This window comes from Macaca thibetana, chromosome 1 (assembly GCF_024542745.1).
Source record: "Macaca thibetana thibetana isolate TM-01 chromosome 1, ASM2454274v1, whole genome shotgun sequence".
In the NCBI taxonomy this organism is placed as follows: Eukaryota; Metazoa; Chordata; class Mammalia; order Primates; family Cercopithecidae; genus Macaca; species Macaca thibetana.
The window spans coordinates 12,359,829-12,383,501 of record NC_065578.1 but is presented as its reverse complement, the minus strand read 5'-3'; the positions used below and the strand labels follow the sequence as shown (position 1 = coordinate 12,383,501).

The 23,673-nt window shown below is 41.9% G+C and overlaps 1 protein-coding gene across 1 annotated transcript in view; it reads left to right on the top strand.

Moving 5' to 3' along the window:
• Window positions 1-23,673, top strand: part of DHRS3 (dehydrogenase/reductase 3) — a 1,035,619-nt gene that overhangs the window by 418,924 nt on the left and 593,022 nt on the right. The window lies entirely within an intron of this gene.

Genomic DNA, 23,673 nt, shown 5'->3' with positions numbered 1-23,673 from the left:
CTTTCAGGGAGTTAAGGTATCCCACTCCTTCGTTTTGCTGAGGACCAAAAGATTGCCTGGGACCTCCTTCAGTGCTAAAATCCAAGTCTTGGACCAATCTAGACAAGTTGGTTTAGGGCTATCCCATTCACTGTGATGCTGGGCAGAAACCAGGCCTCTAAGGGTTGAAGCTCGGGGCTGACGGTTTAAATGGGAGCAAGGGGCTGGGTTCGGTGGCTCATGCCTGTAATCCCAGCACTTTGGGAGGCCGAGGCAGGTGGATCACCTGAGATCAGGAGTTCAAGACCAGCCTGGTCAACATGGCGTAACCCCGTCACTACTAAAAAAACAGAAATTATCGGGGTGTGGTGGCAGGCACCTGTAATCCCAGCTACTCAGGAGGCTGAGGCAGGAGAATCACTTGAACCCGGGAGGTGGAGGTTGCAGTGAGCCGAGATCATACCACTGCACTTCAGCCTGGGTGACACAATGAGACTCCATCTCAAAATAAACAAACAAAATAAATGGTAGCAAGGATTGAGCAAAGGCTGGAAGGCGAATCAATTTCCTGCAAGGATGGCGTGTACGGTGCCCATCAGATTAGAGACATGGGTGGGAGGGGAAACGGGGAACACTGCGTTCTTCAACTGTGTCTAAATTCTGTGATCAAGCTTCCTCTCCATTCCTCTAGGAATTGGTCTTCATCAAAAGAAAGCCCTGTACTTTCAAATTTATGAACTGTGGGCAAATGCGTTTTTCTCTTTTGGCAAGATAATTTCAAGGAGGTTTCTCTCTCCACCAAGGATTTGATGGGTGCACTGTTACATCCCTTGGGGAAGAAAAGGGAAACCCAAGTTGTCCTTTGCTTCCCCTAGTGCTTTGCTGATTTAAAATTAATATTTCCTAACTAATCACTAGAAGAGACTAACGATGGCTTAGTCATCAGGTATGGAACAGGAAGTAAAGAAAAGCACCACGCCCTACAGAAATTGGAGGGAAGACTAAGAACAGAAGACTGCAATCACCTGGGCTGGAAATTGGCCAGGACCACACAGCTAACTGTTACCACTTAGGCGCAGATGTTTTCATGAGCAGAGCACAGCAGCCTTCCAACCTGCTTAATATCGCTTTCCAAATAACTCAAACGCCACCGTTATTGCTCCTTGGAAGTTGCCTTTGCAAAGACTTGCCCAGTTCAGTCCCTGCCCGGTGATTCAAAGCTGATCATATTCCATGGTAAAAAGGTCCTACTATTTACTCCAAGACTTTTGACTCTCCTTTCTGTGGTAATGCTGTGCAGAGGAAATTTCTCAGGTTATTGTTAGAGAACAGTGGTTTTCAACTGGGGGTGATTTTACTCCCCCTTGCTGCTTCCAGGGATATGCGGCAATGTCTGGAGACATTTTGGTTTTCACAACTTGGTGAGTGCTACTGGCATCACTGCCCGTAATGGGTAGAAGCCAGGGAGACTGCTCACCATCCTGCATTGACAGGATAGCCCCACAAGGAAGTGTCCAGCCCCAAACGTCAGTCGTGCTGAGGTTGAGAAATCCCGCAGGAAGCCGTGGATCTTTTAGTAGGGTTGTGCAATCATCACTACAGTCTAATTTAGAACATTTTTATCCCCCTAAGAGAAACTTTTTACTCGTTAGTAGTCAGTCCTTATTTCCATATTCTCATCTCCCCCCCAGCACCATCCCTTGGCCCTAAAAAACCACTAATCCACTTTCCATACATTAAAATTTCCATACCTTAAAGGATGGTACAGGTTCTTACTTCATAGAGTAGTATCACCCCTATTTACAGATAGGGCAACTGAGACCCAGAGAGGTGAATGTCTTACTGCTATTAAAAAGTGGACTCTATTACTCCGTCTAAGGCAAGAACAGAGGTGACAACAAACTTTTTCTGTAAAGGGTCAGATAGCAAATATTTTAAGCTTTATGGACCATATAGTCTCCATTGCAACTACTCATTTCTGCTGTTGTAGAGAGAGTGTCGGCATAGACAGTACGTAAACAAATTGATGTGTCTGTGTTCAAATAAAACTTTGTTTATCGCCTGTAATCCCAGCACTTTGGGAGGCCGAGTTGGGTGGATCACGAGGTCAGGAGTTCAAGACCAGCCTCACCAAAGAGACCAGCCTGGCCAACATGGTGAAACCCTGTCCCTACTATAAATACAAAAATTAGCCGGGCATGGTGGCAGGTGTCTATAACCCCAGCCACTTGGGAGGCTGAGGCAGAAGAATTGCTTGAACCTGGGAGGTGGAGGTTGCAGTGAGGTGAGATCGCACCATTGCACTCCAGCCTGGGCAACAGAGCGAGAATCCAGGTCAAACAAAACAAACAAACAAACAAAAACCCACTTTATTTACAAAAACAGTTGAAGGGCCGGATTTGGCCTGCAGGCTCTAGCTTGTCAATCCTGGAATTAAACCATTACCGAAAGTCTCACATTTACCTGGACAACCCCCACCCCTAATTCCTTCTTCTGCTTCCCTAGATCCATCCCCGGAGATGGTCATTACCCTGAAGTTTGTCTTTATTGCTCTCTGACTTAAAAAAATTTTTTTTGCTTACCTAAGCTGTGTGTTGTCAAAACAATGTGTAATCTTCTTTTACTGGGTTTGAGCTTTCAAAATATCATCATACGGTGTGTGGTCTTGGGCTTTTAAAAATCCAGTCTTGGCTGGGCATGGTGGCTCATGCCTGTAATCCCAGCACTTTGGGAGGCCAAGGCGAGTGGATCATGAGGTCAAGAGATCAAGACCATCCTTGCCAACATGGTGAAACTCCGTCTCTACTAAAAATACAAAAAATTAGCTGGGCGTGGTGGCAGGCGCCTGTAATCCCAGCTACTTGGGAGGCTGAGGAAGGAGAATCGCTTGAACCCATGAGGCAGAGGTTGCAGTGAGCCAAGATCGCGCCACTGCACTCCAGACTGAGCAAAAAAACCGAAACTCCATCTCAAAAAAAAAAAAATCAGTCTTATGTTTCTAACATTTATGAATGTGGCCGTCGTGCTTCATTTTCATCACTGTGTGTAAAATACTTCACGGGGTGAGTATACTACAATCCTGTGAACACTCTCTCCTTGATGGACATGTAGGACAATTTATTTGCCATTATAAACAATTATAAACAATTCCTCTAGAAGCAGAATTGCTAGGTTAGAGGATTAAAAAGCTTTTTATTTATTTATTTATTTATTTTCGAGACGGGATTGCCTAGGCTGGTCTCGAACTCCTGGGCTCAAGCAATCCTCCCACTGAGACCTCTCAAAATGCTGGGATTACAGACATGAGACACTGGCGCCTGGCGTTTTTTTTTTTTTTTCTTTTAAAGATGCCTGAGACATGTAAGTTACACAGAGTCTGGAGTGAGCATGACTTCCTGGTAATTTTCACCATTTCTAGCTTTGTCATCTTGGGCAAATTGCTATGTCTGTTGCTGAATCCTCTTTTCTTTGCGGGGGTGGGGTGCCTATGTGAAATGAAGATAATAATGGTATCCACCTCCTCATGTTGTTGTGAGGATTAAATGAGATAATCCCTATAAATCCGTTATTGGCACATTGGTAGCGCAGTTTAGGAATTTAAGGAGTTTTTTCCTCACTCTGTATTTGTCACGTGACTTCTCCCCACTAGGGCTGCAAAGTCAGTAACGGCAGTGCTAAAAGAAAAACTTGGGACGGGGGAGGGATTGCATTGGGAGTTATACCTGATGTAAATGATGAGTTGATGGGTGCTGACGAGTTGATGGGTACAGCATGCCAACATGGCACAAGTATACATATGTAACAAACCTGCACGTTATGCACAGGTACCCTAGAACTTAAAGTATAATAATAATTAAAGAAAAAAAAGAAAAAAGAAAAACTTAAGCCGAATTAATTTAAAATGAGTTTAATTGAACAATGCATGATTCGCCACTCAGGCAGCCCCCAGAATCACAGCAGATTTAGAGGGACTCTGGGGATGCCCCCTGGTCAGAACAAATGTATAGACAAAGAAAGGGAAGTGCCGTACAGAAATCGGCAGTGAGGTACAGAAACAGCTGGATTGGTTACAGGCTGGTGTTTGCCTTATTTGAACACAGTTTGAACACTTAGCAGTCTCTGAGTGGTTGAAGTACGGCCGCTGGGATTGGCCAAGACTCAACTATGGTAATTGTTACAGGTGCATGCTCCTAAATTAGGTTTTCAACCTTGTCTGCCTGTTAAGCTAGGTTACAGTTGGTCCACAGGGACTCAAATATAGAAGTATGGAGTCCTTCTCAGGCCGTATTTAGTTTGCATTAACAGCAAACTGGGTACTTTATCTCAGAAACATCAGTATTCACCATATGTCAGTTTTCAAATAAGGGTATATGAATGAATGAAATGATGAATGAAGGAATTGGGTGAATGTGATCAGAACTGTGGCCCTGCCAGCTGCAGACACAGGTGTCAATGACCTGGGTATCATGGTTTTGAGCATCAGGGTGAGGAAGGTGGGGAGGCAGCAGCCAGCGTAGGCCTCCCTCTGATTGGGTGGAGTGACTGCTTTGGGTCTGATCACATTAGTCATAAGTAATTCCCTGGACTTCTGCCTTGGAGGAAGCCATGCAGGTTTGCTGAGGGAGGCCCTGACAGTCTGACTCTTGGAGACGCAGAGTCCGTGAGCTGCTTCTTTCCACTTGTGAGTAGCAGGTGAGCTGCAGAAGAACTAACCTGTATTAGTCCGTTCTCACACTGCTATGAAGAAATACCCAAGATTGGTAATTTACAAAGGAAAGAGGTTTAATTGACTCACAGTTCCACATTTCTGGGGAGGCCTCAGGAAACTTATAATCATGGCGGAAGGCAAAGGAGAAGCAGGTACCTTCTTCACAGGGTTACCGGATGGAGTGAGTGCCAGATGATTATGTAACCATCAGATCTCATGAAAAACCATTATCACGAGAATAGCATGGGGGAAAGCACTCCCATGATCCAATTACCTCCACCTGGTCCCCTTGACACCTAGCGATTATGGGTATCATGTGGATTACAACTCAAGATGATATTTTGGGTGGGGATACAACCAAACTGTATCACTCACTATCACAAAGGAACACAGCAAGACATGGGACTTTAACACTTGCAGGTCACATAAGCCACTATCATTAAAGTACATTGTCACTAAAGGCCAATTACCATTGAGTCAATTACTTTTCAGAGGCCAGAGCACATCAGTAGGAACTTTGTTGTGTCTTGGGATTTTATAAATATATCCAGATAGACACACATATATAATTTCTTAATACAAACACATTACTCTGTGGGTTTGTATGTCTCTTTTTAAAATATATGTCTGATCTTAGAAATGCTATAGAACAAAATGTTCTACCAGTAAAGTTTTAATATTTTGATAATGACCTTTTAAAATGCAGATTTTAACTTTAACAAGATAATTCTGTTTCCTGGGATTTTCGTTTTAAAAGTACAACCAGCCGGCTGGGCACAGTGGCTCACGCCTGTAATCCCAGTACTTTGGGAGGCTGAGGCGGGAGGATCACAAGGTCAGAAGATCGAGACCATCCTGGCTAACATGGTGAAACCGCATCGCTACTAATAATATAAAAAATTAGCCGGGCGTGGTGGCGGGCGCCTGTAGTCCCAGCTACTTGGGAGGCTGAGGCAGAAGAATGGTGTGAACCCAGGAGGCGGAGCTTGCAGTGAACTGAGATCACGCCACTGCACTCCAGCCTGGTCAACAGAGAGAGACTCCGTCTCAAAAAGTAAATAAATGAAAGTGCAACCAGCCTAGGAGGAAACTGTACACCATGGTCTTCCAGATGGGTGACTGATGACTTTGTGTAGCTGGTGCATGCTTTAATATTTGCCTATAGCCCGGCAGCAAGGCAGTCGGGGTGGGGAGTACTTTTTTTTACCCTGCCAGTTATAGCACTATGATTCTTTCTGGGCACTGGCATTTTGTGAAACTCTCAAGGGAAGGTGATGCAGGGGAGAAAATATGAATTAAATTACATAGATGAGTGTTTTTATGTATTCTACCCCTTTCCTAGAACTAGTACAACTCTTAACTGTGCCAGGCCCCAGTTTACCAGCTTTGTATCCAGTCGTCATCTCATTCAAGTATGGCTTTACTTAGTGACACTGGCCATAGCCAAGTTACTTGGCATGTTTGACTTTTGACAATAACAAAAATGGTTTTGGATTTTGTTTTATTTCAAAAAAATGGATACAATGTCAGAACTTCACATTTTATAGACTAGTATCTGGCTATTAGTATTTTATAGGAACCATAGTTCTTGGTGAATATATATTATATATATATTTTTTCTGTAAACTAAGTGCCATTTCAATGTTGCAATTATTTTTAGAGTTATTGTAATCAATATGAATATCATGTTTTTTCAAATCTGTTCTGAGCTTATAGTGTCTGTTTTCTGAATGTAAGTGTATTGTATAAATTCTGTATAGTTTTATGGTACTGAAATATTAGCTTGTTTGATATAAGGAAAGTATGTATTGAGTACCTTTTTGCTAACCTGATTGTTTAATTTTTTTAAAAAAGGTTTACACTTTTTTTTTTTAAATCTTCAAACTGGCCTTTATGACATGGTCACAAAGTTGCAGCTAGGAAAGGGATGGGCAGGAAAGAAACTAGTTTTGAGTGTCTTTAGATAGAAACATGAGACTAAGGTTTTGTTTTGTTGGGGTGATCAGACCCAACACCAGGTCGTGGGGGCGACGAAGTCCAAAGGGGTCAAAGGAATGAGAAAAAGACAGTTTGAGAGAGAAAGTGGGACCAGGGGGCCATCGCCAGTGTGGATGCTGCCTGAAGGCCCTGAGCTTTGGGAGCCCACACAATTTATTGGTGATCAAACAAAGAAACAGGTGATGAGGATGCAGGAGTTGAAAGGAAACAGTGTATCAAGTGAATGAGAAACATATGGCTGCTTGAGATAATGGGAGCGCTAGAAGCAAGGAGCCAGCAAGTCTAGCAGACATGCAAGGCCTGCCTCAGCTTCTCTCCCAACGCTCAGCTTTTCTCCCAACAGGTTTTGTTTTTGTTTTCTCGTTAAAATATATTAAGCTTTATGGAATAAAACTTCCTGTTGTTGTTAAAAAAATAAAAATAAACCTTTCTTGGATAATAAGTACATTTTCCAATCCTTTTCTTTATAGCCATAAAAAATAGCTATTGATATTGCAACCAGTTTAATCCTACCTCATAATCATCATGAACTAATAATGCTGGGTGTACTTGTCTCAATTCATTAGCTATCCTGGGTGTGTAAACAGTAATAATGGCAAAGCAGGTTAGCTACCAGCATAGCCACCAATGTCAAGTACACCATAGAAGTCCTTAATTTTCTGTCTGTATAGAGCCAGCAAGATGTTGTCAGAGCTGGCTCATAGACTGTGATTGGTGAGTCTGTTTGAAATTCCAGCTTTTCCATCATAGTATTAGATGTGATAAATGGGCTGAGGTTGATGGTTAATAGCAGCCATCAAGGACAGCTAGAGTATTCTTCAGGCTGAATTAGGGTGAAATACTGAGAAACTGCAATGTGCTAACAAGATCTGTGAAAGCTACACAGATTAAAGGGCAGTTTTTTTGTTTGTTTGTTTATTTCTTTCTTTCCAAATACGAGGACCTTTTATTTCCTTCGTTACCCACCCCATCCTCAACTATCCTCCCAGGATTCTGACAACCGAGCCACTCAAGTTGCTCATTGGTTTTTCAGGTGAACAGCATCCTTCACCATTTTAAATGATGATGTCTGTATTATTTAGTCAAGAGGGTAAAAATTATGTACTGTGAAAGGCACCTAAAAAGAGGTTAAGGCATTGAGATACAAGATTTCCCTAAGACAAATGTTCTCTTTATTTTTCCTGGCAAATAATGTCTTCATTAATTCTCGCTACTAGCTGGTGCTAGGCTACCATTTAGTAAGCATGCAGTGACACTGAACCGGCCACGATTCGTCAACCTGCGTGGGTCGTTCCTCTTTGTTTGGCATAATGCCCTTAAATCATGTCCACGGTCTGGCTTATCAATAGAGAGGCAGCAGTTCTCACATTCCTGCCCAGGTGTTTGCAGCCTGTAGCTTCACTTACAAACACCGAAGAGAGGTCGTTTTGAATGGGATGCTCTTTAAACTCTCTTTCGACACTAGAATTTTCTGTTTTTCCTATCGTTTCCACCTCGAATACATAAACTTATTTTTTTATTAGTCTTGAATTTTATAATATAAATGGTACCTATTTTTGACTAGAGAGTTTAAAGACAAAGGTATCTGAATAAAAATACTAACCCTCCCCCACAAAACAAAATAAATAAATAAATAACAAAAATACTAATCCCCAAATTTGTGCTGTTAAATTCCTCCCTAAAAAAAGTAACAGAACTGGCTGGGCACGGTGGCTCACACCTCTAATCCCAGCAGTTGGGGAGGCTGAGGCGGGCAGATCACGAGGTCAGGAGATCGAGACCATCCTGGCCAACATGGTGAAACCCCGTCTCTACTAAAAATACAAAACTTAGCTGAGCGTGGCGGGGCATGCCTGTAATCCCAGCTACTCGGGAGGCTGAGGCAGAAGAATCGCTTGAACCCGGGAGGCGGAGGTTGCAGTGAGCCAAGACCGCACCATAGAAACTCCAGCCTGGCGACAGAGCTAGACTCTGTCAAAAAAAAAAAAAATACAAAACAACAGAACTAGCTAGCCAGAGCTCTCTTTTACTGCTTACTATTCACCACTATTTATTATTTTGCATTGTGATATTTACATGATACATTTTCCGATAAATGTATTATTACACCCTCAGGTAGATACAAGTTCTTCTCTTCCTCTGTTGCCTATTTATATTTTCCAAAATAAAAAACTTTGTTTTATTTTTCTTATCTTACTGTATTTTCTTGGCCTCCTTTACAATGATGAATGTGATGGTGATAGACAGCAGCGATCTTTGTCCTGTTCCAGATAGCAAAGGAAGCGTTTTTGCCACTAATGTGTTTGGTGTAGGTTTTTATTTTGCTAAGCTTTCTCGTAAATGTGGGTGAAATTTCATCAAATACTTCTTTTGCCTCTATTGAAGCAAGCATATGATATCTTTCCTTTAATTTCTGAATATTGTGAATAACATTAACGAAATTTTTAAATGATAAAACAATCTGGCATTCCTGGTATAAACCCAACACATAGCTTATCCATTTTATTTAATGCTGGATCTGATTTGTTAATTTTTCTATCAGGACTTTTGACGCCATGTTCACAAGTGAGATTGACTGCTTATTTTTTCTTTCTTGGCTATCTTGTTTTGGTGTAGAATTGAGGTTATGCTAACTTCACAAAAAGAGTTGAGAAATCTCTTTTCTGTGAAACACTGTGTGACACTAGAATAACGTCTCGTACGAATGTTTGGTGAAAACCACCGGTAAAGTCATCTAGATCTGGATTTCTTTCTTTCTCTCTCTCATTTTCTCTCTTAGTTTCTTTCTCTTTTTTTTTCTTTTGAGGCAGGATTTCGCTTGGCTACCCATGTGAGAGTGCAGTGGTACTATCACTGCGCATTGCAGCCTCTATTTCCCACGCTCAAGCGATCCTCCCGCTTCATTTTTAAAAAATTGGGCTGGGCACAGTGGTTCACATCTGTAGTCCCAGCACTTTGGGAGGCCGAGGCGGGCAGATCAGAAAGTCAGGAGATCAAGACTGTCCTGGCTAACACGGTGAAACCCCATCTCTACTAAAAATACAAAAAAAAATTACCCGGGCATGGTGGCGGATGCCTATAGTCCCAGCTACTCGGGAGGCTGAGACAGGAGAATTGCTTGAACCCAGGAGGCAGAAGTTGCAGTGAGCTGAGATCACACCACTGCACTCCAGCCTGGGCTACAGAGCAAGACTCCATTTCAAAAAAAAAAAAAAAAAAAAATTTGGGTGGGCGTGGTGGCTCACGCCTATAATCTCAGCACTTTGAGAGGCGGAGGCTGGTGGATCACCTGAGGTCAGGAGTTCGAGACCAGCCTGACCAACATGGAGAAACCCTGTCTCTACTAAAAATACAAAATTAGCAAGACGTGATGGTGCATGCCTGTAATCCCAGCTACTCGGGAGGCTGATGCAGCAGACTCACTTGAACCTGGGAGGCGGAGGTTGCGGTGAGCTGAGATCACACCATTGCACTCCAGCCTAGGCAACAAGAGTAAAATTCCGTCTCAAAAAAAAAAAATTTTTTTTTAGAGATGAGGTCTCACTATATTGCCCAGGCTGGTCTTGAACTCCTGGGCTCAAGTGATCCTCCTGCCTTGGCCTCCTAAAATGCTGGGATCATAGGTGTGAGCCACCATGTGGAGGTTGGCTGGAATTTTAATGGAAATCTTTTGAAATTACTGATTCAGTTTCTTCAATAGGGTTAGACTTAGACTTACCCTACTGATGAAACCTTAGAACTTTTTAGATGTTTTATTTCTTCTGAAATCAGTTTTGCTAAGTCATTTTTTCCGTGAGAATTTGTCCATTTGGTTTAAATTTTCAAATTCATTATCATACAGTTGTCGATAATATTTTATTTTCTTTTGAATGACTGTGGCACCTATAATGATACCCCTTTTTTCATTCCTGGCGTTAATGACTTGTGAATTCTCTCTCTGATTTGAATCACAGCAGTTTGTCAATGTTATAATGTCAAAGACCTAACTTTTTGGCTTTATTGATTCTCTCTAGTGTATAGTTATTTCCTCTTATTTCTGTTCTTTATTATTATTTTCTTCTGCATGATTTTTTTGTGTGGTTATCTTTCTACCCCACCACTAATGCCTACTTACGATTTGATTGACATTTAAATAGTGATCAGTTTCCTGGTAATAGATAATAGTTGCTTAACTGTAATTCTAGTTAGAATACAGCTGGTTTGGTTGACTAGAGTATACCACTAATTAGGCTAAAGTCAAAATTGTGATTCTTTCTTGGTCTGGTGCAGTTCCTTTGAGCCTAAGGCTACAGTCAGCCACTTTACAGAGGTCAAAGAAAATACTGCTATAGCTTTGGAGCATTGTAAGTATTTCACCATTACTGAAGAGAAAAAAATACAGAAGTTTACATTCTACTACCTTTTGGCCACTTCTGTTATCTTCAACAAGTGAAAGACAGAAGATTTTATAATCAAAAATCACAGAAGAAAAGGTTTATCTGTTGGTAAAAATATCCTGATAATTCTATTTCTGTTTGAGCTTCATATGTATTATTACCCATCAAAATACTTAAGAATTTTTCAAAAATTGAGTTTTGTTTTATTATACTATTGTCATTATACATTCTGCTTTAAAAATTATTAAAATAGGTCAGAGATACCACTATTTGCAATGTGCGTAATTAATTCACCTAAAGTGTCAGCAATGGCATTTCTAAGAGTTACTTAGAGTGGTTCGCTTTGGTAGCGATCAGAGACAGAGCGTGTTCCCATGGGCAATGTTTTGTGATGCATGTGAGTTATTGTTTTTGGTCAATAGCAAGTGTTAGATTCTCCTATCCCTCATGGTATCTGGTATATAATATGCATCAGAAATGGAGAGGGCAGCTGGGCGTGGTGGCTCACACCTGTAATCCCAGCACTTTGGGAGGCCGAGGCAGGCGGATCACGACGTCAGGAATTCGAGACCAGCCTGGTCAATGTGGTGAAACTCTGTTTCTACTAAAACTACAAAAATTAGCTGAGCGGGGCGACGGGTGCCTATAATCCCAGCTACTCGGGAGGCTGAGGCAGGAGAATTGATTGAATGCGGGAGGCAGAGGTTGCCGTGAGCTGAGATTGCGCCATTGCACTCCAGCCTGGGCGACAGAGTGAGACTCCTACTCAAAAAATAAAATAAAATTAAAAAAGAAATGGAGCTTGACTTGTCAGCTTGACTCACTATTTAAATGTCAATCATATCATAAGTAGGCATTAGTGGTGGGGTAGAAAGATAACCACACAAGAAAATCATGAATATACTCTTCCTAGTTTCCTGTATAACATTACATACCACACTGATATGGAGAGAGGAATGTGAGTGGTGCAGTTAAGAGAACTCCAAAACAACAGGGCTGAAAGAAAGTAACAACAATTTCCTATGATGTTGACTTGTGACCTTTAGAAATTTCTTCAGTGTTAGCCTGTCAATCATAATGTGCTGAAAATTTGAAAAAGATAATATTTTACTTTCACTAAAGATATTAATGATGTGAATATCAATCCTTTTAATTAACTGATCCAAAAGCACAATCATAGATTTTTAGAAAAAAGGAAAAAAATTATCTGTCAATCACACAGCAAGTCAAGATGATTTTCAGACCAAAGATCTAAATGTTATTAATTAAATTACATAATAGCAGAAAAAAGGTCATTTGTAGTCTAGGAGTGGGAAAAAATCTTATAATGACTTGAAATCTAGAAGGAATTTTTTAAAAGATTGTAAATTGAACTACCAAACAATAACAACAATATCTTCTGAATAGTCAAAATACTATAGGCAAAGACAAAAGGCAAATAACAAACGAGGAAAAATATTTGCCACTTATGTTAAAGAATTTATAGAGAGGGTTCCTAAAAGTTGAGAAAAGACTGATTTTTTTAAAAGGGATGGAAGTTGTAATTCACAGAAAATGGAAAGCAAATTGTCTTTAAAGATATGAAAAGGTACTCAGCCTCACTCATAGGATAAATGAGAAAATTACATTAAGACACTCTTTCAGACTCTAACAGACTGACAAAAATTCAAAACTTTGATGTCAAATGCCTGGAGTGAGGCTGTGGAGGAAACAGGAACCCTCACAAATTGTTAGTGGTAATACAAAATAATATAAACTCTATAGAGGAGAATTTGGCAATATCTGGCAAAACTCCATATGCATTTATCCTTTGATCTGGCAATTCTATTTCTAGGACTGTAATCCGGTGATACATTTACAAACAAACAAAAACCACAAGAAAATGACATATTTGTGTTATACATTCCAACATTATTTGTAGTGACAAAAGATTAGAAACCACCCAAACATCCATCAGTAAGAAATGGTTGACTAAAGTATAAAATAATTTACATAATGGAGCACAATGAAACTGTAAAAAAAAAAAAAAAAAAAAAAAAAAAAGAAGAAGAAGTCTGTATAGGCACTGATGTGGAGTGATATCCAGAATATATCAGTAAGGCCGGGAGCGGTGACTCAAGCCTGTAATCATATCACTTTGGGAGGCCGAGGCCAGTGGATCACCTGAAGTCAGGAGTTCAAGACCAGCCTGGCCAACATGATGAAACCCCATCTCTACAAAAAACACAAAAATTAGCTGGGCATGGTGGCACACACCTGTAGTCCCAGCTACTCGGGAGGTTGAGACGGGAGAATCACTTGAACCCAGAGGGCAGAGGTTGCAGTGAGCCAAGACTGCACCATTGCACTCCAGCCTGGGTAACACAGCAAGACTCTGCCTCAAAAAAAAAAAAAAAAAAAAAGGAAAAAAAAAGAGTATATCAGTAAAAGGAAATAAAATATCACCTGCAAAACAGTGTATATAGTGCACCACCTTGTCAGTAAAAAAGAGGGGAAATACGCACACACACACACACACACAATTTGCTCATAGTTTCAAATGAAAACACAAGAAGGATAAACCGGTGGGAGAAATATTGGGAGAAGGCAGGAAAGAGTGAGAGGCAGAAACAGTAATGGAAATGAGACCACTCTGAATGTATCTTGCTCTAAAGCTTTGACTTCGAAATCATTTAAATATTTTATATATTCAAAAATTAAATTAAATCAAAAGATAGGAAATAAAGCATTTCCTAAAACTTGAAAATGAATCCAAATAGGTACTAAATTATGTATCAAATCGATGGTGTCCTACAAAGATAAAAGAGCTAGTTCATGTTACTTTTGGAAGCTGCATTTGGACTGTACATCATTAGTAGAATGTATTCTGAGGTCAAAAAAAGAACTGCAAAAATATGTACACTTCATTCAGTAGTCTTTCTGTTAGTAGCAATGTTGGTGCTATAATTTTGAAATTATTATATAAGTTTTGAAGATTAATGCATTATTATAGCAATAAAAACTATTGTCAGAAATCAAGATTTTTGTGTGTGTAACAGAAAGGATACATACATATAAAATAAAAGAAGTTAAATCAAACCGGGCATGGTGGCTCATGCCTGTAATCGCAGCATTTTGGGAGGCTGAGGTGGGCTAATCACCTGAGGTCAGCAGTTCGAGACCAGCCTGGCCAACATGATGAAACCCCGTCTCTACTAAAATTACAAAAATTAGTTGGGCATGGTGGCAGGCACCTGTAATCCCAGTAATTGGGAGGCTGAGGCAGGAGAATGGTTTGAACCCGGGAGGCAGAGGTTGCAGTGAGCCTAGACCATGCCATTGTACTCCAGCCTGGGCGACAAGAGTGAAACTCCATCTCAAACAAAGCAAAACAAACAAACAAACAAAAACACAAGTTCAGTCAAAACTTAATGATGTCAGATTTGAAATGGAGATATTATCATTAACTTTTGAGGCTTTAAAAATACTCATTTTCTAGGTTAGTCAACAGAAGCAGTAACGACAACAATGAATACACCATTCCCCAATAAAACAAGCCAGGGCTCCTTAGAGAAATGGCTAAGCACAAACTGGAGGCAGGCAAAGTACGAGTTGATCCTGGGGCTTCTTGTACTAGAAAGCAAGGCTGCTATCAAAGACTAATGGAAGTCACATCAAAAAGCCAACTTGTGAGGCTTCCCCGGCCTAAGATAAAACAATTAGAGCATCAAAAAGAAAAATGACTGTAATTGACTAAAACATAGTAAGTATATAAAAATCAATATATTTATAATGACAACTGAGGTGAGATTGAGAAAGAAATTGAAACAGAGACAGAAACAATAGCAGCTAAAAAAAAAAGTCACAGGGCTCTATTGAAGGTAGCTAGAGAACCAACTGCTTACTCTGAGAATTGGTAATTTAGGAAAAAGAATGTAACATTTATCCTGCCTGTTACATCTGAACTGTATTTCCAGGTAACTAAAAAACCCTACTTGATCAGGGAAAGTTCTTCTTTACAGGAGAAATCCAGCTAATATACTTAGAAGGAATAATAGAAAATGGTTAAAAATCATCTTTTTCAAGCCCTTCTTGAATAATCGGTCCAGAGATGAGATTAACGCAAAACCTAATGGAAAATGGTTGACAGGGAAATTTACAGTGGAAGGATTGGACTGTCATCACCTGAACCAAATGACTCATCTCACCTCACTAAATGTATGCACCAGATTATGCACTGTTTGGTGCATAAATAGGATATTTCATGACATGCGCTTGTCAAAGAGGTTGAACCAAACGTAATTCAGCCTTTAGACCTCACTTTCAGATTATAAGAGAAACAAGGGACAAACCAGCAAGTTAAAGTCATCAAGCAAATGCAGAATGTGGGACATTCTATAGCAAAATGGATCCAATTTTCAAAACAAGTCAAGGACATAAGGAAAACAGGGGGCAAAAGAAGTGGGGGATGTTCTTGCTTATAAAAAGACTTAAGAGCCATAATAATCAAATGCAATGAGTGGAGGAATATGACTATAAACTGACTAATCATTCTTATTTAGGATTTTTTAATGTAAGTTAGACGTGATAATGATACAAGAAATGGCCTTATTTTTTAGAAATATTTTGCGGTGAATGGAATACTATGTAGCCATAAAAAAAGAATGAGGTCATGTCTTTTGTGGGAACATGGATGAAACTGGAGGCTACTATCCTCAGCAAACTAATGCAGAAAGAGAAAACCAAATACCACATGTTCTCACAAGTGGGAGCTAAATGATGAGAACTCACGAACTCAAAGAAGAAAACAACAGGCTGGGTGCGGTGGCTCACGCCTGTAATCCCAGCACTTTCGGAGGCCGAGGCAGGCAGATCACAAGGTCAGGAGATTGAGACCATCCTGGTTAATACGGTGAAACCCCGTCTCTACTAAAAATAGAAAAAATTAGTCTGGCGTGGTGGTGGGCGCCTGTAGTCCCAACTACTTGGGAGGCTGAGGCAGGAGAATGGCGTGAACCTAGGAGGCAGAGCTTGCAGTGAGCCGAGATCGCGCCACTGCACTCCAGCCTGGGTGACAGAGCGAGACTCCATCTCAAAAAAAAAAGAAGAGAACAACAGACACTGGGGTTTACTTGAAGGAAGAAAATAACTATTGGGTACTAGATTTAATACCTGAATGATGAAATAATCTGTACAACAAACCTTCATGACACAAGTTTACATATATAACAAACCTTCACATGTGCCCCCAAACCTAAAATAAAATTTTTTAAAAGCAATTTAAACAAAGGCATAAATATTTTGAGGTGAAGTAGTATTTTGAGGTGAAATGACATGGTGTCAAAGATGCGCCTTAAATGACAAACAAAGAAAACAAAGAGAGAAAGGCAGGGAAAGAGAAAGAGATAAAGAATGGTTAGATCAAGCCATATGATGAAAATCAAAACAATGAAATTGTTCAATTAGAGAAATGGGTCTGCAGGGGTTAATTATCCTACTTACTATATTTTTGTGATGAAAATATTTATAATAAATTTGTTTTTTGTTTTTTTTTTTTTTTTGAGACAGAGTCTCGCTGTCACCAGGCTGGAGGGCAGTGGCCTGATCTCGGCTCACTGCAACTTCCGCTTCCCAGGTTCAAACGATTCCCCAGCCTTGGCCTCCTGAGTAGCTGGGACTACAGGCGCCCACCACACCTGGCTAATTTATTTTTTTGTATTTTAGTAGAGATAGGGTTTCACCATGTTGGCCAGGATGGTCTCAATCTCCTGACCTCGTGATCCCCCCACCTCGGCCTCCCAGAGTGCTAGGATTACAGGCTTGAGCCACTGCACCGGCAGATAAATTTTTTTTTTTTTGGGGGGACGGAGTCTCGCTCTGTTGCCCAGGCTGGAGTGCAGTGGCCGGATCTCAGCTCACTGTACGCTCCGCCTCCCGGGTTTAGGCCATTCTCCTGCCTCAGCCTCCCGAGTAGCTGGGACTACAGGCGCCCCTCACCTCGCCCAGCTAGTTTTTTTGTATCTTTGGGAGGCCAAGACGGGCGGATCACGAGGTCAGGAGATGGAGACCATCCTGGCTAACACGGTGAAACCCCGTCTCTACTAAAATGTTTTTTGAAAGTCAATCATTGGCTGGTCACGGTGGCTCATGCCTGTAATCCCAGCACTTTGGGAGGCCAAGGCGGGCGGATCATTTGAGGTCAGGAGTTCAAGACCAGCTTGACGAACATGTCTACTAAAAACCCCCATCTCTACTAAAAATACAAAAATTAGCCGGACATGGTGGTGGGTGCCTGTAGTCCCAGCTACTCAGGAGGGTGAGGCAGGAGAATCGCTTGAACCCAGAAAGGTGGAGGTTGCAGTGAGCAGAGATGACATCACTGCACTCCAGCCTGGATAATAGAGTGAGACTACCTCTCAAAAAAAAAAAAAAAAAAAGGAAAAAAAACGGAAAAGAAAAAGAAAGTCAACCGTTATGGCACTTTGCCAAAAATATTTCAGATGATCAATATATCACCTCTGGATGGACTATCTGGTCACCTCTGGATGGACCATCTGGTCACATCTGTGCTGATAATGGCTTTTCCATACAGGCCAAAAATAGAGGCACACACTAAGAGTCAGTGAGAGGGGCTCTTGTGGAACTGCTCTGTCTTCATTATGTACTAAAGAAACATTTTATTTCCAAACCCTCCTTTACTTCAGTGGAACAGGATGATGCAATTCATTTCGAAAATGTGTCCCATAGTCCCCAGACTTGCCTGGACTGCCTAAAATATATAGAGCAAAACCAAGCAATTTGGTTTGCTCATTCCCAGAAAGAAATATTTCTTTAGTGCAAGCACATCAAAAGACATGTTTTTATGATCTAGACTCAAAAAAAAGTGAACGTAAGAAAACCGGTGAACACGTTGGGTTGGGAATAAGAAGAGCTGAGCTGTGCCAATCACAGACTGTGTGGCCTGCAGCAAGTTGCTTCATGGTGCGTGAGATGGCACTGAGGGGATTCCCAACTTGGCTGCTTCTTTGAACACATCCCTCTCATGCAACAGGAAGTTTCTCCTTCCAAGAGATTCATGAACAGAACATGAGCTAGGAGGTCATTTGTTGGTTCCCTTTCACTCTAAGACCTTCTGATTTTCTGACTCAGTTGCCAGTTTAACGCATGCATTGCCCATCGAAATGTCAAATGTATGTTTCAAGCCAAAGTACATGACAGAAGCATGTTCACAAATAAAAAGCTCCGTAGGCTGACAGGTGTCCTGTCTGTGACTGGATCAGCCATCGTACCTCTTCTTTTTTTTTTTTTTTTTTTTGAGATGGAGTCTCGCTGTGTGCCCAGGCTGGAGTGCAGTGGCGCAATCTCGGCTCACTGCAACCTCTGCCTCCCGGGTTCAAGCGATTCTCCTGCCTCAGCCCCCCGAGTAGCTGGGACTACAGGCGCACGCCACCACCTCCAGAAAATTTTTGTATTTTAAGTAGAGACAGGGTTTCAACATGTTGGCCAGGATGGTCTTGATGTCTTGACCTCATGATCCACCAGCCTCGGCCTCCCAAAGTGCTGGGATTACAGGCGTGAGCCACCGCACCTGGCCCATCATAATTCTTCTATCTGGAGTACTTACTTTCCAGAAAAGACAGTAGCTTGTTTCTGGATCGATTGATCAACGTTTGGTTTTCTACAGCAGTGATTCTAGAGCATACTAGAAAGGCTGGTCCAAGAAATGTTTGTGTGTAAAGTAAATGTTTGCATGTAACATGAGATCATGTTACAGAAGCAAAGCACCTTCTTCTTATGCATGACACTTAATCCTTGCAACAGCTCTCTAGGAAAGACACAGATGAAGAAATGGAGTCCCGAGAAGGGAACCTAGGACTTGCTTTCCCTTTTCCAACCTATCTGTGTGAGGCAAGATTTTCTTCATATACTTTAACCAAAAGCTGACCAATTGAACGCAGAAGCAGATATGAGAATCCTGCTATCCCCTATCATGCCAGACACGGAGGAGGTTTGCAACAATGTAAGACAATGCTACTCTTCTCACAAATTGTTTTTGTTTTGGAAGAGGTAGTTATTTTTCATAAAACGCATTATGTTAATATGCAATGGGTTTATTATTGTCATTTTAAAATGAATAGACAAATACATATTTTTAATTTTCTCAGTTTTAACTTCTAGTATATTAGCTATTGGCAAATATGCCACATAGACAAAAGCTCTCTCTGTGGGCTTAATAATATTTGTGTATAAAGAGGTCCAGGCTGGGTGTGGTGGCTCACGCCTGTAATCCCAGCACTTTGGGAGGCCGAGGTGGGTGGATCACGAGGTCAGGAGATCGAGACCATCCTGGCTAACACGGTGAAACCCCGTCTCTACTAAACATACAAAAAATAGCCAGGCGTGGTGGCATGCGCCTGTAGTCCCAGCCACTTGGGAGGCTGAGGCAGGAGAATCGCTTGAACCCTAGAGGCAGAGGTTGCAGTGGCTGAGATCACGCCACTGCACTCCATCCTGGGTGACAGAGGGAGACTCCATCTCAAAAGAAAAAAAAAAAAAAGTCCTGAGGTCATGTCAAGTAAAACATCTTCATAAGCATGACACTTAATCTTCGCAACAGCTCTTTAGGGAAGATGCAGATGAAAAAATGGCCTCTCAGAGAAATAAAGCTCCCTTTTTCAGGGACACACAAAGAGTAAGTGGCAGAACCAGAGTTCAATCCAGGCCAGCCTGATTGCATGGCTTCACCTATGAACCACCAGGCAATGCTTGCCACCAAAACGGCCAAAGCTCCTCTTCCCAAGGATGCGTTTTAGTGACTCGATCTGATTACATGAAAACACACTAAAGAACCCTGGCTGAAACCCATCCAAACTTAACCTGTGATCAGAACTGAAATCCTTGCTTGTTCTCCACATACCAAGTTGATTCAACGGAGTCCCCCGCATTTCAGTCGTTTGCTAAAGCGGTAAGAAATTCGCATGGTGTATCAGTTACCAGGTCTTTAGTTGCAAGGAACAACAGTGCTATAGTTTAGATGTTTGCCACCCAAATCTCGTGTTGAAATTTGATTCCCAGTGTTGGAGGCGGGACCTAAGGAGAGGAGTTTGGGTCTCTCATGAATAGATTAATGCCCACCCTGCAGGGGTTGGGGTGAGAGTGAGCTCTCACTCTGTTAGTTCCTGAGAGATCTGGTTGTTAAGAGGTGAGTGCAAAAGCAGTTACAGTTTTCACATTGTTGGAATTTGCCGTTTTATATTGGAATACATTCTTAAAAATAAATGTGGTGATGTTATACATCATTTTAATGGGCATCTCTCGCTTTATTTATTTATTTTTTTATTTTTTTGCTGATGACTTATTCCTTGCTGTTTAGTTTATGTTTATTTTAGGTTATGGAAATATTAGACAAAAAGCAAATTTGAGCAGTTTTCTTATTCGCGTCCAAAATGGGCCACAAAGCAGCAGAAAGAACTCGTAACATCAGCAACGCATTTTGCCCAGGACCTGCTAACGAATGTACAGTGCAGCGGTGGTTCGAGAAGATTTGCAAAGGAGATGAGGACCTTGAAGATGAGCAGCACACGGCCGGGCGCGGTGGCTCAAGCCTGTAATCCCAGCACTTTGGGAGGCCGAGACGGGCGGATCACAAGGTCAGGAGATCGAGACCAGCCTGGCTAATACGGTGAAACCCCGTCTCTACTAAAAAATACAAAAAACTAGCCGGGTGAGGTGGCGGGCGCCTGTAGTCCCAGCTACTCGGGAGGCTGAGGCAGGAGAATGGCGTAAACCCGGGAGGCGGAGCTTGCAGTGAGCTGAGATGCGGCCATTGCACTCCAGCCTGGGCGACAGAGCGAGACTCCGTCTAAAAAAAAAAAAAAAAAAAAAAAAAAAAAAGAAGATGAGCAGCATAGTGGCTGGCCATCGAAAGTTGACAGTGACCAATTGAGAGCCATCCTGAAAGCTGATCTTCTTACAACTGTACGAGAAGTTGCGAAAGAACTCAACATCAACCATCCTATGATTGTTCGGCATTTGAAGCAAATTGGAAAGGTGAAAAAGCTTGATAAATGGGTGCCTCATGAGCTGACCAAAAATCAAGAAAATCATCGTTTTGAAGGGTCATCTTCTCTTGTTCCACACAACAGTAAACCATTTCTCAATTGGGCTGTGACCTGCAATGAAAAGTAGATTTTAAGGCCGGGCGCAGTGGCTCACACCTGTAATCCCAGCACTTTGGGAGGCCGAGGTGGGTGGATCACGAGGTCAAGAGATCGAGACCATCCTGGTTAACATGGTGAAACCCTGTCTCTACTAAAAACACAAAAAATTAGCTAGGTGTGGTGGTGGGCACCTGTAGTCCCAGTTACTTGGGAGGCTGAGGCAGGAGAATGGCGCGAACCCGGGAGGTGGAGCTTGCAGTGAGCTGAGATCGTGCCACTGCACTCCAGCCTGGGTGACAGAGTGAGACTCCGTCTCAAAAAAAAAAAAAGAAAAGAAAAGAAAAGAAAAGTGGATTTTATATGACAACCAGTGATGACCAGCTCAGTGGCTGGACTGAGAAGAAGCCCCAAAGTACTTCCCAAAGCCAAATTTGCACCAGAAATTGTCATGGTCCCTGTGTGGGGGTCTGCTGCCAGTTTGATCCTCTACAGCTTTCTGAATCCTGGTGAAACTATTACACTTGAGAAGTATGCTCAGCAAATCGGTGAGATGCACCAAAAACTGCAATGCCTTGGGAGGCCGAGACGGGCAGATCACGAGGTCAGGAGATTGAGACCATCCTGGCTAACATGGTGAAATCCCGTCTCTACTAAAAAATACAAAAAACTAGCCGGGAGAGGTGGTGGGCGCCTGTAGTCCCAGCTACTCAGGAGGCTGAGGCAGGAGAATGGTGTAAACCCCGGAGGCGGAGCTTGCAGTGAGCTGAAATCCTACCACTGCACTCCAGCCTGGGTGACAGAGCGAGACTCTGTCTCAAAAAAAAAAAACAAAACCAAAAAACTGCAATGCCTGCAGCTGGCATTGGTGAACAGAAAGGACCCAACTCTTCTCCACAACAATGCCTGACTGCACGTTGCACAATCAATGCTTCAAAAGTTGAATGAATTGGGCTACAAAGTTTTGCCTCATCAGCTGTATTCACCTGACCTCTTGCCAACCGACTACCACTTCTTCAAACATCTCGACAACGTTTTGCAGGGAAAATGCTTCCACAACCGGCAGGATGCAGAAAACAGTTTCCAAGAGTTTGTTGAATCCTGAGGCATGAATTTTTACACTAAAGAAACGTACAAACTTATTTCTCATTGGCAAAAATGTGTTGATTGTAATGGTTTCTATTTTGATTAATAGAGATGTATTTGAGCCTAGTTATAACGATTTGAAATTCATGGTTTGAAACCGCAATTACGTTTGCACCAACTTATAAAAAGAGCCTGGCACCTCCCTTCTGTCTCACTTCCTCTCTTGCCATGTGATCTCTGCACATGCCTGCCCTGCTTCTTTGCCCTCTGCTGTGAACGAAAACAGCCTGAGGCTTTCACCAGATGCTCAATCCTCCAGCCAGCAGAACCATGAGCCAAATAAACCTTTTTTCTTTATAAATTGCCCAGCCTCAGGTATTCCTTTATAGCAACACAAATGGACTAAGACAAACATAAGGGAATGAATTCTCCTACATAGCAAGAAGCCCACAGGTAAGGCAGGCTGCAGGTTCAGTCTGTTGTGGCTCTGGCCTTGTTTCTCTGTCTCTCTCGTCTCCTCTGTTTTTGGCTGAGCCTCCGTCCCGTGGCTGGATGCCAGATGGGAGCAGTAGTTCCAGGTAGCACACTCAGAAATAGCCACTTCTAAAATGAAAAAATCCATCTTTTTCTTGGGCCTCTTTTTAGGAATAAGAAAACCTTTCCCAGAGGCTCCTACCCACAACAGAATTCTCTTCTCTTCTCCATAGTCACGATTAGTCCCCGTGCGTCTTCTAAATCAATCACTGGCAATGGAAATGAGATCCAGATGGAATTAGATTAACTGCTTGGGAGTAATGGATGTTGGGGAGTTGACCACAGATTGTCACCTCTCTTTATGAATGACAAGTCTGTACAGCAATAATGGCTAGAGACAGGTGCAGCATCTCACTGTGGATTAGACCATTCTCACTGAATAGCAAAATTCATTCCATGATTTCAGCTCTCAGTGGTTGGAGACTATCACCAGGCAAGCTGGGCACAGGTACGGCAGCCTCAGGGCCCTATAGAGCAGGCTCAGTGTCCCTCTTCTCCCTTTGACAGCCAGGTTTGGTACTTTAATGACTGCTGGACATGTCAAAGTCCTTTTAATACAATTCTGATAGATGTCTTAATGGTGTTGCCCTGGCCTCCAAATGTATAGCTGTTGACTGTCCCCACAACAGAACGAAACGTAATTTTCCAGAGAAACAGTTCAGTTGAAAAAATGGTCATGTTTGCATTTCCTGAATGCATGTTCAGAGGTAAGAAAACTGTGTTTGCTTTGAAGAAAAATTAGCAGTAATCATAGGTTATGTGAAAAGTCATCTGACAAATTTAGGAAGGTCAGTACATGCAAATATTTGTTCGGGTTTTCAGGCCTGAATGCAAGGCTGGAGACACTTAGCCTTTA